This window comes from Protopterus annectens, chromosome 5.part0, assembly GCF_019279795.1.
Source record: "Protopterus annectens isolate FY-2018-M chromosome 5.part0, PAN1.0, whole genome shotgun sequence".
NCBI classification, from domain to species: Eukaryota; Metazoa; Chordata; order Ceratodontiformes; family Protopteridae; genus Protopterus; species Protopterus annectens.
Genome location: NC_056735.1, coordinates 1,150,141,050 through 1,150,155,309, shown reverse-complemented (window position 1 = coordinate 1,150,155,309; position 14,260 = coordinate 1,150,141,050).

Here is a 14,260-nt window from a genome sequence, read left to right as displayed (position 1 = left end):
CCCTTACATTTGTTTCCTGGGTGCAGATGATGTCCAGCCTCCCAATTACCATCATGTCATCGACTTTCAAGTTGCATCCTGATTAGTTCTTATTTGGTAGGTTGATTGGTTTTGTGTCCTGCTTTCACTCAACAGAGCTGTTCTATAGATTCATAGGTATATACTAGGCCAGTGAAGACCATGGCCTTTATAAGCCTAGCTGTGCAACCCAACTCAATTGTGTCCCTATGTATCAAGGGTGTTTATTAAGAGGGCTATGTTAGTTAGGAAGTTTCTAAAGGTTACCTGGGGAAGGGAGTATGTTAGTTTGGGCATTGTTAATGTCTACCTCTGTCTGTCAAAGACATGGGTGCTGAACCCAGGGTAAATTTCCAATTTCCCATCCATTGGTTGAGGTTTACTGTAAAGGAAAACACAAAGATCAATGCACATTAGGTTCAAGCAAGGCACCCTTTATTACTTGCAGCAAGGAGACAAAGCATGTAGGTACAAGGTTTGTCTGCTTTTCCATAGTTCAGCCTACAGTTTTTATACAGTTTCCTACAAGTTCACAGAAAGATGCTATTATTAGATTTGCTGCTGACATGGTCAAATAATTGCTGTCTTGCAAAAACATGTTTTTTGAGAAAAATAACCTGGCCTTGAGTTTGTTTCAGCTTCCCTTAGTTTCTCACAATTCTTTCTCTAGTTCTGATATGATACATTCAAGGTACAGTCCCGGCTTCAATATACATTCTGCTGACCATGGTGGATTTACAGACATCCATTGTTCTCTTTTTAGAGTTTCTAGCAGCTGCATATTTTCACACAGAATAAGCAGAATAAATGTATTAACTAATTTTAACCCTTAATACACTAAACCTGCATATTGCAGTTATATATTTTAATACACTAAGCCTACATATTGCATTGCAGTTATACATTTTCCTAACATTTACACTTAAATAGGGTTAGGAATGGACTCTGCTTCAAATGGATGGGTAGCCCGTTCCACAGCATGAGGATCCTTTGAGACACATATCTGTCGCACCAACATACCCTATTTATGTTGCAAGCAAAATTTGAATCCTTGGATCTAGTGATTCTGATGTTGTTAATTTTGCAGATGTGTAAAAAGTCCACTAGAGCTGGATCTGAGGATTTCTTGCATGTTAGGCATTGATCTTATCTCAGTAACCTGTAGGAGACCAAATATAGAGATAGGGCTTTAAGCTGACTCATATAGGACAATGCCTTTATACCCTGGAGTCTTCTGGAAAGACATCTTTGTGGGCATTCCAGCTGTCTCATATGTCTGGTCAGGTACACAAATGAGGGCATTGTACTCAATGATGGGACTGATAAGGGCCATATAAAGTGCCATTATGACTACCCTGGACCTGGATGCCATGTTCTTACTTATAAGTTGGACGACATAGGATGATTTTCTTCCTACCTTGGACACATGTTGGTCAAAGGCCATATTACAATATACATATGTTACCAGACCCCTGACTACTATGTCATCTCTTAGGGGTGTCTTACCAATGGAGTAATTTGCCTGGGTGGACGTTTCCCAAAAGGCACTATATTGCATTTCTTCGTATTGAGTTTTAGTCCTTGACTTTGGCCCTGGTCATTTGTCTATGTTAGACTCTCTCTTGTAAGATGTTTGTGTCATGGGAGAATCTATGATAGCTCTCAATCTGAAGTCATCAGCAAACTTGGTCAACCAAAGACCCCCAATATTAGCCTTTACCTCCAAGAAGTTGAAGAAGAAGTAGATGCCAGCGAGGTATGCAGCTGGTGATCAGTCTCTTAGTGGAGGTGGTCTCACCAATCCTGCCTATTTGGGTCCTGTTTGTGATGAGCCAGCTGGCAATCCAGTGAGTTATGAAGTGATTTATGCCCAGTTTGGTAAGTTTGTCAACTATACCTGAGTGGGGTATGTACTGAACTCCTTAACCAGGTCCAGGTATGGGATATGCACCATCTTCCCCTCATTCATTGCCTTGGTGATCTTCTTAAAGAAGTCCATCAGGTTTAGTAGGCATGATCTTCCCTTAACAAAGCAAAAGTCAGTTGGGTCCAGTGTCTGAAAGTTGCCTATGTCTTTGATGATCATTTCCATGATAATTTATTCCATGGCTTGGCATATTAGACTAGTCAGACTAATGGGGCTGTAGTTTTTAGGGTTGGTTGATGGTCCACCCTTATGAAGTGATATAACTGTTGCAGTCCTCCATTCTTGTGGTACATAGCCTGTTTTGAGGCTATAGCTGAAAAATTACTCAAGTGGTCCTGATAGGTCATGTTTCAAGATATTTAGGAGGCATCCTGGAAAAGTCTTCAGATTATTACAGCTAGCCACTAAATAGATAGGGACCACAGGTGAGAATCAAACCCTGTACCTTGTGCCTGTGAGGTCAACACCTTAACCATTATGCCAGCTTCTTAAAAGGTGAAGGTGGTTATTTGCAAATGATCTTGCAAGCTGGGAAGAATACCAGTACAGCTGCATTGGACTTTGGACTAGTGGGCAATTATCAATGAGTTTATTGTTAGTCCTTTGAAGGCTAAGGTAGTTCTTTCTGCTTTAATGCTATACTTTAGGAAAGTCACATCTATTAAAAACTTTAATCTCATCATTTTCAGATATGATGGCAGCCTTATATATCCAGACATCACTCCTAATAAAAAAAAACAAAAAAAAAAAAAAACTAAACTGGACAAGCATGTTGTAGAAACCATACAGGAGCTCCATAACAATCCTTTACCTGCTGCTTTCCCATCCTTTGAAGCCCCCAGGTTCTACATTAAAAGGTACTAATGGCAAGCCCAGTGATCATCACGTTTATTACATATGGAACACTATATCTGCCACGCTCCAGTAAGAGGATTTCAGTGAAATAGTGTTATAATATACAATTATTTTATAACTGGCTATTTTCGCCACATTGTGCCATTATGTAATCTATTGATTTTAAAGCATTTGAATGTTATATCTGTACACATTTTTCATAACATGCAGTATGTAATCAGCTGTTTGAAAAGTGTGTGACCAATATGCCCCCAAGTTTAAGTCACACTTCTGGTTTCTTTCCAACACATTGTATGAATTAGCTCAGATATTTACTTGGAACCTGAATGCATTTCAACTATATAGTAAAAGAAAATCATCTTTGTTTTTAAAACAGCTGTAAAAATGTTTGTGTTCAGAAGACACATTTAGCCCCTAGCCACCATAATCATGACAATAAAAAGGTGGATCAATAGCTTGTTGAGGTAAGATGAACTTCTAGGTCTAAAGATGTTGCCTTTATAATTCAAATGTCATGTAATGTTTATCTTTATGCAACCGAAGTTGAAATGAAGCTTAGGTTTTGTGTAGTGAAACTCTTCATGAAAGATATTTAAAGCCTGTCCTTTCTGACTTTGCATACACTTTAAACCTTAAACTAATCAAATATTCCCTACCCTTGCTTCTACTTTCAGTATGTCTGCCATCTTTTACTTATTCATATATGACCTGATAGAGCCCTTCCACTTACTATACTCACAGTACGTATAGTTCACCTTTTTTTAGAGTCATAAGTCATAGTCTTTCACTGACTCTTTTTAAATCTTTAGCTCCATGTCATCATGGATACATGCTGTTATACTAGAACTGATATGATTTTCAAACCACTCGTACAACCCTAACACTAATGCCACAGTCTGCTACCCAGTATACAAGTCCTAGATACGTAAGGCACTTCTCCACAATTTAGAAGTAATATAATTCATAAAAAGGGCTCTGTAGTAACTACATAAAGAAGAGAAAGATTTCTAAATACTACAAGAGGAACCACATTTTAATGTAGAATAAGGAACATATTATTTGTGTGACACAGCAGTAACCTGACAAAACAAATAACATCTTAGTAAAATATAAAAGGACATAGACATGTAAGTTGTGAAGAACTGAATGAAAAACTCCACTCCTTACAAACAACTATAACTGTATTAGCTACAAAGGGCTTCAGGAGCTGTACTTAAAACTATTCAAAAGAGTATTCATAACCATGCTGATTAAATAACATGCAAGTTACAGACCATTTTCCTTATTAATATAGATATCAAAATCATGGGCTAGGTCCTCACAAAAAGAATCAAAGACATGATGTAATTTTGCCTTAGTGTTTCAGTCTGGACATAGGTCCAGTCAACAAATTGATGATAACATATTAACTTCAAGAATAGTTCTACACCTGAATAGGAATTACTCATTTGATCACATCCTGATAACTTTAGGAACTACAGAAGACTCTGAAAAATTATTTATCCATTTAATTCTGATGTTTAGGTTCATAGGTTCATAGTTTGGTACTAGGCTATCAGCCCTAGGGCCTATACAAGCCTAGCCATAACAATTCCCTGGCTATTTCTTCCCACACTATTTACTTCCCTGGACTCCTGTCTAGCAGGGCGACTGACATGATCCCCGGAGTGAATTTCCTTTCTCCCACCCAATCGTCAAGGTTCCTTTTGAAGAGGACCAAAGAGGCACTCTGCTTGACATGTTTGGTCAATCTATTCCAGAGTCTGGGGAGTCTCTGGGTCAGGAACCTATCCCTCCAGCATGTTTTGTTTATTGTGACGACAAGGTTTAGATCCCTGGAGCGTGTGGCTCTGAGGGATTGGGATTTCTTTAAGTGTAGCATGTCCAACAGCTCTGGGTTTGACATGGCCTTGTATGTTAAGCAAAGATCGCCTCTGAGTAGACGATATGCGACAAGTATAGCTGGAGTTTTTTAAGGCGGTCAGCGTAGGGCATCTGCTTTAGGCCTGTGATTCTTTTAGTGAGGTATTTCTGTGGCCTTTCCAGTTGTTGCAGATGTCTTGAGAGGTGCATACCAAACGGGGCATTGTATTCTATAATGGGTCTGATGAGGGATGAGTACAGTGGGGCAATGACCTCCTTTTTTCTGGATGAAAAGCCCTTAGTGATGAGGTGTGCCACATAGAAGGATTTCCTGACTGTTGTGGCGATGTGGTTATCAAAGGTGAGACCACTGTCCACCTGTGTCCCTAAGTCTCTTATCAAACTTTCTGTGTTTAGTGTACTGCCACCTATATTGTAATTCATGGATACATGTTTTTTCCCAAAGGGGATAACTATACATTTCTTGGCATTGAGCTTGAGCCCATGGCTCTGGAACCAAGCATCTGTTTCTGTAAGGCCCTTTTGTAGAGTATCCACATCATTTGGGGATTCAATAATGGCTCCCAGTTTGCAGTCATCTGCAAACTTTGTTATCCAGAGTCCCTTAGTGTTGGCCTGTACTTCAGAGAAGTAGATGCCAAACAAGAGCGGTCCCAGGACTGAACCCTGAGGTACTCCACTTGTCACTTGTCTGGAGCTGGATTTGGAGTCGGCTACTTTTACAGTGTGGGTTCTATCAGTAAGCCAGTTAGCAACCCATTGGGTGGCGTAGGGATTAATGCCCAGCTTAGTAAGTTTATCTATGATTCCAGAGTGGGGGATGGTGTCAAAGGCCTTGGCAAGGTCTAGATAGGCTGTGTGGACCACCTTACCCTTGTCCATGGCTCTGGAGACTGATTCAAAGAAGTCAATCAAGTTCAGGAGACAAGATCGGCCCTTCACGAACCCAAACTGGGTGGGGTCCAGTGTTTGAAGGTTACCAATGTCTTTGTTTATAAGTTCCATGATAATACGCTCCATGGCCTTGCAGATAAGGCTTGTCAGACTGATGGGACGGTAGTTTCCGGGATCCAAGGTGGATCCCCCTTGTGGAGTGGGATAACTGTAGCTGTGCGCCACTCAGTGGGCATGAAACCTGAGGTGAGACTATGATTAAACATGACACTTAGGTGAGGTGCCAGTTCATATTGTAGTTCATGTAGTACACAGCCCGGGATGTCATCTGGTCCCATGGATGCTGTATTCTTAGCTTTGGAGAGTGCATTTTTTACCTTTGTGGCCGTTATTACCAGAATTTGGCAATCGTCCGGTATTGAGATGGGCCACTTAGGGGGTGAGAGGGGGATGAAGTTGGCACTGAATCGATCTGCCAGGATATTGGCAATATCCTTGGGATCAGTATATTTAATGCCATTCTGTTGTAGCTCAGAGCAGATCTGAGCATTGCCATTGAGATTCTTGCTCTTTCCTTCTTTATAAAGATGATTTCTAATGTTTATACCAGACACCCTTGATAGCTGCACGGGTAGTTCCATGCATGTGGTCCAGGACACTGTTAAGAAGCCTAGCCTAAATTCCTAATTGTCTCAAAGCACCATCTAGTTAAGTGACTTGCTAAAGGTCGCACAACAGGCAAATGTAACTTTGGACATTGTATTCCTTTCAAATCATAGACTCCCCATGGATGACAGCACTTATTGTATGATGAAAGGAAGCATTTGGTCAATAATTAATGACGTAAATAAATAAATACTTTCATAAGGAAATATGGCTAACATTTTGGAAAAAAATAGCAATAAACAAGCCTCTTCAGAAAAGAGTTCTGTTCAATAAACAACTGCTCTACACTAGTTGTATTCACTGAAGGGCTACATCACATTCTCTCTCAGAATGACTTAATTACATATGAAGGGCATTATCTTTATGTGTAGTCACTGAATATGTTCTGATCCTGTGCTGCATTTATGAAAGCTGACAAAAATAGGAGTAATTATCTCTCTCTTTTCTTACTTGTTTTTTTCTTTTTTTTTTCTTTATTTGTTTTTGAACTACAACCAGCCAAGCTCTAGAAGTAGTCTTATTTAACCATCTTCTCTGCAATATTTTACTGTCTTACTTAGCAGTATGGGCTATCCCTAATGTAACCCTTCATCAAGTAGGTCCTCCTGTTCAGATTCTTCAGATGAGTTTGGGTCAGGCAACTAGGCCAAATATAAGTTAAAGATATGGCAATCAAAGGGTTCCTGCCTCCACTGCACTGTATCCCCAAGGTGAATTTTTAGATTGTGGACTAAGTTATGAGTAGGCACAGGTGTGCACAGAAACAAACATGTTTGTACTATGTTCCAGTTTGTACAAATGCTACAGCAGCTGCTCGTAACTTTTTAGTGATTTTGGCCTGCTTATTTCTACCTTTTCTGGTCTCCATGAGGGGCAACTTACTAGTGCTTCATCCTCCTCCTGAGATAAGACAAAACAGGAGAAATGGAACTCAGAAAACGAATCCCACACTTCCTCCCATGTGACTAGACCACACAGGCTGCTAAATGAACACACCCTAGTGGCAGTATAGGTGACAACCCTTCCTCTATGCCAACAACTACACCTGGCTCCGTGTGTTTTAGTAGGGTTATGTTTTGTTCATCAAGAGATGTGTATTAGGAAGTATGTCTTGCCGTATGACTTTTATTCTGTTTATGGTCCTTAAAAAGGCCTTATAGAAAGAAAGACATGCTTTTACATCTTTAAAGTAACACTGAAAAATCTTTATAGTTAGCCTGGCAAAAGGATGAAGATAAAAACAATGATTTGGCACCATTTGTAAAATCAATAGATATGCTATAAAATAAATAAATAACCCAATCTTTAACAATACATGAACATGAAGATGACTCTTGTAGTCAGCACAACCAATGTATTTCCTTTTGTAATATTCTTACTGGTCTACTTAAGTTTCAATTGTATGTATATATATATATATATATATATATATATATATATATATATATATATGTGTGTGTGTGTGTGTGTGTGTGTGTGTATGAGAGATAGATAGCCAGATAGATATTCTGAATGTCCTATGTTGTAACCCTCTCATAGCTGGTATGTGTACCAACAAGGTGAGCCTTTAGTCTTAGACTTATGGATATGTGTGTGTACTGGCGTTTCCATGCCCATGCCTGACTACACCACTAATGTGCTGCTTGGTCAGCCAAACAGATGCCACAACAGCCATGCTGCTTGCAGTGATGTCTGGCCACTACCAGGTATCAGCAATGCCAGCAGATCTTTTACCAGGTATTGGGAATGCCAGCAAACCTTCTACCAGGTGTCAGGAATTCCAGCAGATCTTTTACTAGGAGTCAGGAATACCAGCACCTTCTATCAGGTGTCATTAATGCCAGTAGACCTTCTACTAGGTATCAGAAGGTTCAGCAGATCTTCTACCTAATCTCAGGAGGGCCATCAGACCTTCTACCAGGTCAGGAGTGCCAGCATATCTTCTACCAGGTTATCAGCAGTGTCAACAGACTGTCTACCAGGTGTCAGCAGTGCCAGCAGACTTTCTACCAGATGTCAAGAATAAGAGCAGACTTTCTACTCGGTGTCAGCAGTGCCACCAGACTTTCTACCAGGTGTCAGCAATGCCAGCAGACCTTGTAGTAGGTGTCCTGAGGGCCAACAGTCCTTCTACCAGGTGTCCTGAAGGCCAGCAGACCTTCTATGACCCTCTGTTCAAAATGAACAAATATTAAAGTGTGCATATTATTTTGAAAGTTACTCAATGAGGACCCCTGACAAATGGCATAATTATAATGTCTGCTTTGCCCATATCTCTGTTACTCTTCAGTACAGCAGGGAGTTTATCCATCATCCCTCCTACTGAAACAGCAGAGCTGGCAGCAGCTGGTCAAACTCATGTCCCCTCACTGGCTCCCTCAGCTGTCATGGTAGTTGCTACCTTTTTTCATCTGGGTCATGGTCATGACTTCATCCCTCTACATCACATAGTTTTTTTCTGTGCATATTTAATTTATTATCACCAGGAATGGACCTTAAGGATAGATATTTCAGCTTTTGCAAACATGTCTCTAAGCTAGTTTGTTTGGCCAAAGCTGTTAAGTACCACATTATCCTGACTTGTTTGCCTTCTTACTTGTATGTAGGACAAGAATGAAACTGCTGATTCTAGAGTGGAAACACTCGATTGATGATATAGAAATAAGAAAGCGCCACTGTTAAAATATTCTGAAATGTCAGTGCTCTTACATCTTTTCTGCAGACTACCATACTAAAAGAGGTTCATTTTATAAAAGTGAAACCTTGTTTTTAAGAGTTCAAGGGCAGTATCTACCACCAGAAAATAAAACATATCTCAGAATTCACAGCAACAGCACAAGGCTGTGCCGTTTTTCACGTTGTAATGGAGAAGAACAAGAAACCATATATTGTTAATGTTAGTTTTGTCATGGTGAAGGAAGAACTTAGTTGAATTCCGTTTTTATATTTTGCAGCATACTGTTCTATTAATACCAGTGTTACCCATTAACATTGTCTCATAGGCACCATTGGCATAATGGTTAAGGTCTTTGCCTCCCATGCACAAAGCTCATTTCTAATCTCTGACCAATGCTTGTGTGGAGTTTGTATGTTTTCCCTTTGTCTTTGTGGGATTCCTCCCACTTCCCAAAAACATGTTAGGTGTTTCCACCTTAAGCTCATCCAAGAATGGAGTTGCAGGCAGCAGTTTTTGTATCCTTTTCAAAATCAAGACTTGGTTATCCTGTTTCCAAATGGACTTTATCCAAATGACTTTCTGACTGTATTTCTTTTGTATACTCCATGAAAGGAATGTCTTTGCCTGTGAAGCTTAGAGTCATTCCATGAGAGTGGTGCCTACTTCAACCACTATATTCTCATGAGGTTTTATTGTTAATATTTGTGCTGCGTCTACTTGGTCTAACACCAGTGCATTTTGTGTCTCATTACAAACTGGATGTGCAGTCTAGCTCTAGAGCTTCTTTTGGTTCCACTGTCTTGTGGAATGTCCACTCCTAGGGCCTACCTGGGGTTTTGCTGGCTTGGGACTATGTCTCACAGGTTGAACCAGGTGGATAAGACAGCATTGGATACAAACGTTGTGTACTTACCATAAGACTAGATCTGTGTTGTTTTTATCCATCTGTCTCAAACATCCATCACTCCATACCACCTTCAAATTGTTATTTTATAGTGACTGTTCCAGATCAGACATGCAGTCTGGCCCCAAAGCCTGTGTAGGAAGGTCTATTTATACTGCCCACTGTTCCTTGCTTTCTAATTCTTCACCCTGAGTATGATGTGCTATATTTCAGAAAGCTTTCATGGGACAAACCCAATCTGAGGAAAAGGTGTTAGAGTAGGGTACTATGGGTACAGGTGATGGTGGAGCTTTTGGACTGAAGATTCTTAAAATTCCCAGTGTCAGATTTGAGTTGGATCTGATTACTTACAGGCTGAGAGGAAGGGAAGAAGGCAACACAGATCTAGCATTATGCTAAGTACATAACTTTCATTTCTCTGCTTCCACTTGAACCTTATTTTCTGACTGCAGGACTGAGGTTAGAGCCACAGAAAATATGTATTAAGATGCTGAAGTCACTGTTCAAGTAAAACAGCCACAGAAGCAGAGAAAATCTAAGAAGTCAAGAAAATAATTTCTCTGTATTATAGATTTACCTTACAACTTAAAGAAGCATACTCCTGAAATAAAGTTAGGGGCAAAGCCAAATCTTAGGGATATATGTAGGTGCTGAAACATAAGCATCTTACTTTATTAGCATATCAAGGTTGATGAATGGCATTGCCAATTGGCTTGTGTGTCTTACAGAAGTGAGGTACTGAACAGCACCATTTGACATTGCATGCCTCACCTATTCCACGTATACACAAACATGTGTGGAAGGTAGGGCATAAAGTAACATGGTGATAGTACTGCTGGTGAATTCACAGCTTTTTTGTAAGAACATTATTTGTCATTATGTTTTACTGTAACAAGAGCTAACCATGTACTAAATGGATATCATGCTCAGACAGAGTATGGCATAAAACCGAAATGATACATTCCATGGGCATCTCATGCAAGAATGTCTACAAAATTCATTAGGAAATGCTTTCCACATTTAACTTTTTATTATTTTTACAGTTTCCAGTAGTCCTAAGTGGCTTAAAATGGTATGTATTCCCTTGCAGTGCTTTTAGCATGGGAAGATTCCCGGTAATTTTAACTTAGTTTTGGTCTACTATACAGAAAGTATGCTACTAATTCAAAAAGCAGAGTATTGTATTAAGTTGGGTACATATACAGAAAAACAAAGTCTGAATGCAGATATTGTGTTAAGGTTTGAAACTACTGTAGTGTTTTATGCATATGAGTGTAATAATTATGTATGAAATATAAGTATATAAGCATGTGCTTTTACCTAATTGTTACTGGGAATAAATATGTATATATGAGCACTTGTTGCTCTGCCACAAATACAGCTGGTCAGGACTCAAATTATAAATAATACCTAACCTACAAGTCCTGACCAGTTGAGTAACTATTAAAACACACAAGTACAAAATATTTTGAGGAGCAAAGCTATAAATGCAATACTTCCTGGGTAACAAAACAGTGCACAAAAGGAAACACAGCCTTACAATACTGTTTTGTGATTTAATTCCTGGAAAAACATTGTATTGCCACAGTCTTACATTCTATGATAATCTACAAAACATAAAATACATTTTTAGCAGTGATTTTGCAGGAGGACAAGCCCTCCCCCCAACTCCCCTATGTGAGGAGCACCCACACTCACACATCTTTAAATACACTAACTTAAAGACTACACAACAAAGGTGAAAAGGGCAAATTCTGTGCCAGCACCGAGTTGTGTTGTGATTCTGATATACTGCACTGTATGATCACCAGCACATCACTCACTGTGACAGTAAAAAAGTGCTTCAGACAACTGTGCAATTGATTGAGGATATCCCATATACAGGTGTGTGTGTGTGTGTGTGTGTGTGTGTGTGTGTGTGTGTGTGTGTGTGTGTGTGTGTGTGTGTGTGCGTGCATGTACGTGTGTGTGTGCGTGTGTGTGTGTGTGTGTGTGTGTGTGTGTGTGTGTGTGTGAGGGTCTACTTTGGAAGCTCAAAGTTTCAAAACTTCGAACTTCACATGGTCAAGACCATAAGACTGAAGTTTTGAAACTTCAGATGGTTTATATTTACTGTTCACTGTAGTGCAATCTTGGAGTTGGTATATTTAATTAGCAGGAGGTGTGGAGGGTATAGGAGGGCTTTCCCCCTGCGTATAAGTAAAAAGAAAATTTTGTTTTTATTTTTTTATTGAAGTTTTGCACTTCCAAAACTTCAATGTTATGGTCTCCACCATATGAAGTTCGAAGTTTGAAAGTTCGAGCTTCCAAACTAGATTCATGTTTGTGCGTGTTTGTGTGTGTATGTGTATGCGTGTGTGTGTGTGTGTGTGTGTGTGTGTGTGTGTGTGTGTGTGTGCGTGTGTGCGTGTGCGTGTGTGCGTGTGTGCATGTGTGTGTGTGTGTGTGTGTGTGTGTGTGTGTGTGTGTGTGTGTGTGTGTGTGTGTGTGTGTGTGTGTGTGTGTGTGTGTGTTGCTGGTGTGCCCGTGTGCATGGGTGTGTTTATTTATAAACTCAGAATTTATGTATTTAGTTATCAGAGTAGTGAGGGTGATGTTGTGGGTGGTGCAGGAGGGCAAAGTGCCATGCTTCAGGCACAGTTATTGTTTTACTTTTACTGCATCTGTTCACTTCCAGATACAGGTTCTAAATGTATTCCAGTTCATGAACATGTTTTTGTTTTTCTAAAATTAGTAATAGTTTATTTTACTTTATGACTGAATTTAGAAACAGCAGTGATTGACAGTCAAAGTATGATCACTAAACAGCAGGCTTAATGTCAAAAAAATCACAATTCAGAGCTCTGTGTTACACAGTTAAGGAATCTTTGTAAAAGGGTTTTGTCTCCTGCATTCCCAATATGAGGAGTTCTGCCCCACATTGCATCTCAGGAAAAGTGAATTTTCTTTAATAAAACACTCAATCTTTGGATAAAAATAGCTAATATTGCACAATTGTGATATCAGTTTAGGTTGTCTATCAAAAATGGATCACACTTAAGCCAGATTCTCATTCAATTCAGCACCTTTCAGAAACATACCATTATATGTTGGTCACAAAGTTTCATTTTTTTCATTTATCTGTAGTTTAATATAACGTTAACTACAAAGTTCATATACAAAGTTATGCATTTTCCTCCTTCTGTTCTAAAAGCTAATACTGAAATGACAGTTTGCCCACAAGAAGATAACTATAGCACACCATATTCTCTTAATCAAATGCTCATCTTTACTGATCAGATTTCAAGTTGAGTTATAGTGAGACAGTGGTTTGCTCCAAAAAATTATTTGATTAAAAGGATGACTTTTAGCCATTTTTTCAAATGTTGAACCTGATAAAAGCATTATGCGTTTTATTTCCAGACTTACTACTAAGGAGAAAGACAGTGGCCATTTATATTCATTACTATTGAAATACTGACTATTGGATAGTATAATGTGATATAAAACTACAAACAATTTTAAATACAGGCAGCAGAATATCAGATATAATGTTTTTCAGCTGGAATAGTAAAGTCTTTTGGCTTTTCCCGGTTAGGGGTCGCCACAGCAGATCACCAGTCTGCTTATAATTGACAGTGGATTTTTACAGTGTTAGGTTGCCAGCCTGGCGCCCAACCTTTAAAACAAGGCACACCCACTCACACACGCACCTACCTGCATGTCTTTAAAGTTCACTTGACCATGGGGAAGACATGCAGATTCCACACAGAAGGCGCTCCAGCCAAGAATCAATCCAGAGAGCCTCTTGCTGTCAGGTAACAACACTAACCGCTGCACCACCGAGGCTGTCTGCGTAGTATATGTTGTAGATATAATTTTTTGGGTCTACTTTTATTAGTCAAAGATACATTACTTCGACTAACAAAAGTATGACCCGACTTCAGCGAAAGTGCACTTTCGCAAAAGCCGATTCACCGAAGCACGATACAGTGGGGATAAGAAAATATATCCTTTTCCCCACTGTAGTGTGATCTCAGAGTTGTATATTTAAGTATTGGGGGTGTGGGGGATGCAGCCCCACATGGGAGGTAGGGGCGTGCCCCTGCAAAACAATGTTCTTTGTTTAGACAAAATAAGCAAAAAACATTGTTTTGCAGGGGGCAAGCCCCCCCTGCACCCCCATGTACCCACACTACTTAAATATACAAACTCTGAGATTGCACTAGAATAGGGAAAAGGATATATTTCCTTATCCCCCTATATCATGCTTCGGTGAATCGGCTTTCGCGAAAGTGCACTTTCGCAGAAGTGGGGCCATACTTTTTTTGTTTGAAATAATGTAATTTCGAGCAAAAAACGTAGATGACATTTTTTACACTGTTTCTCTAAGAAGTCTGTACGTGTTTATATGTGTGCAACACTTTTAAACCACAAATTCTTTAAATATAAAACA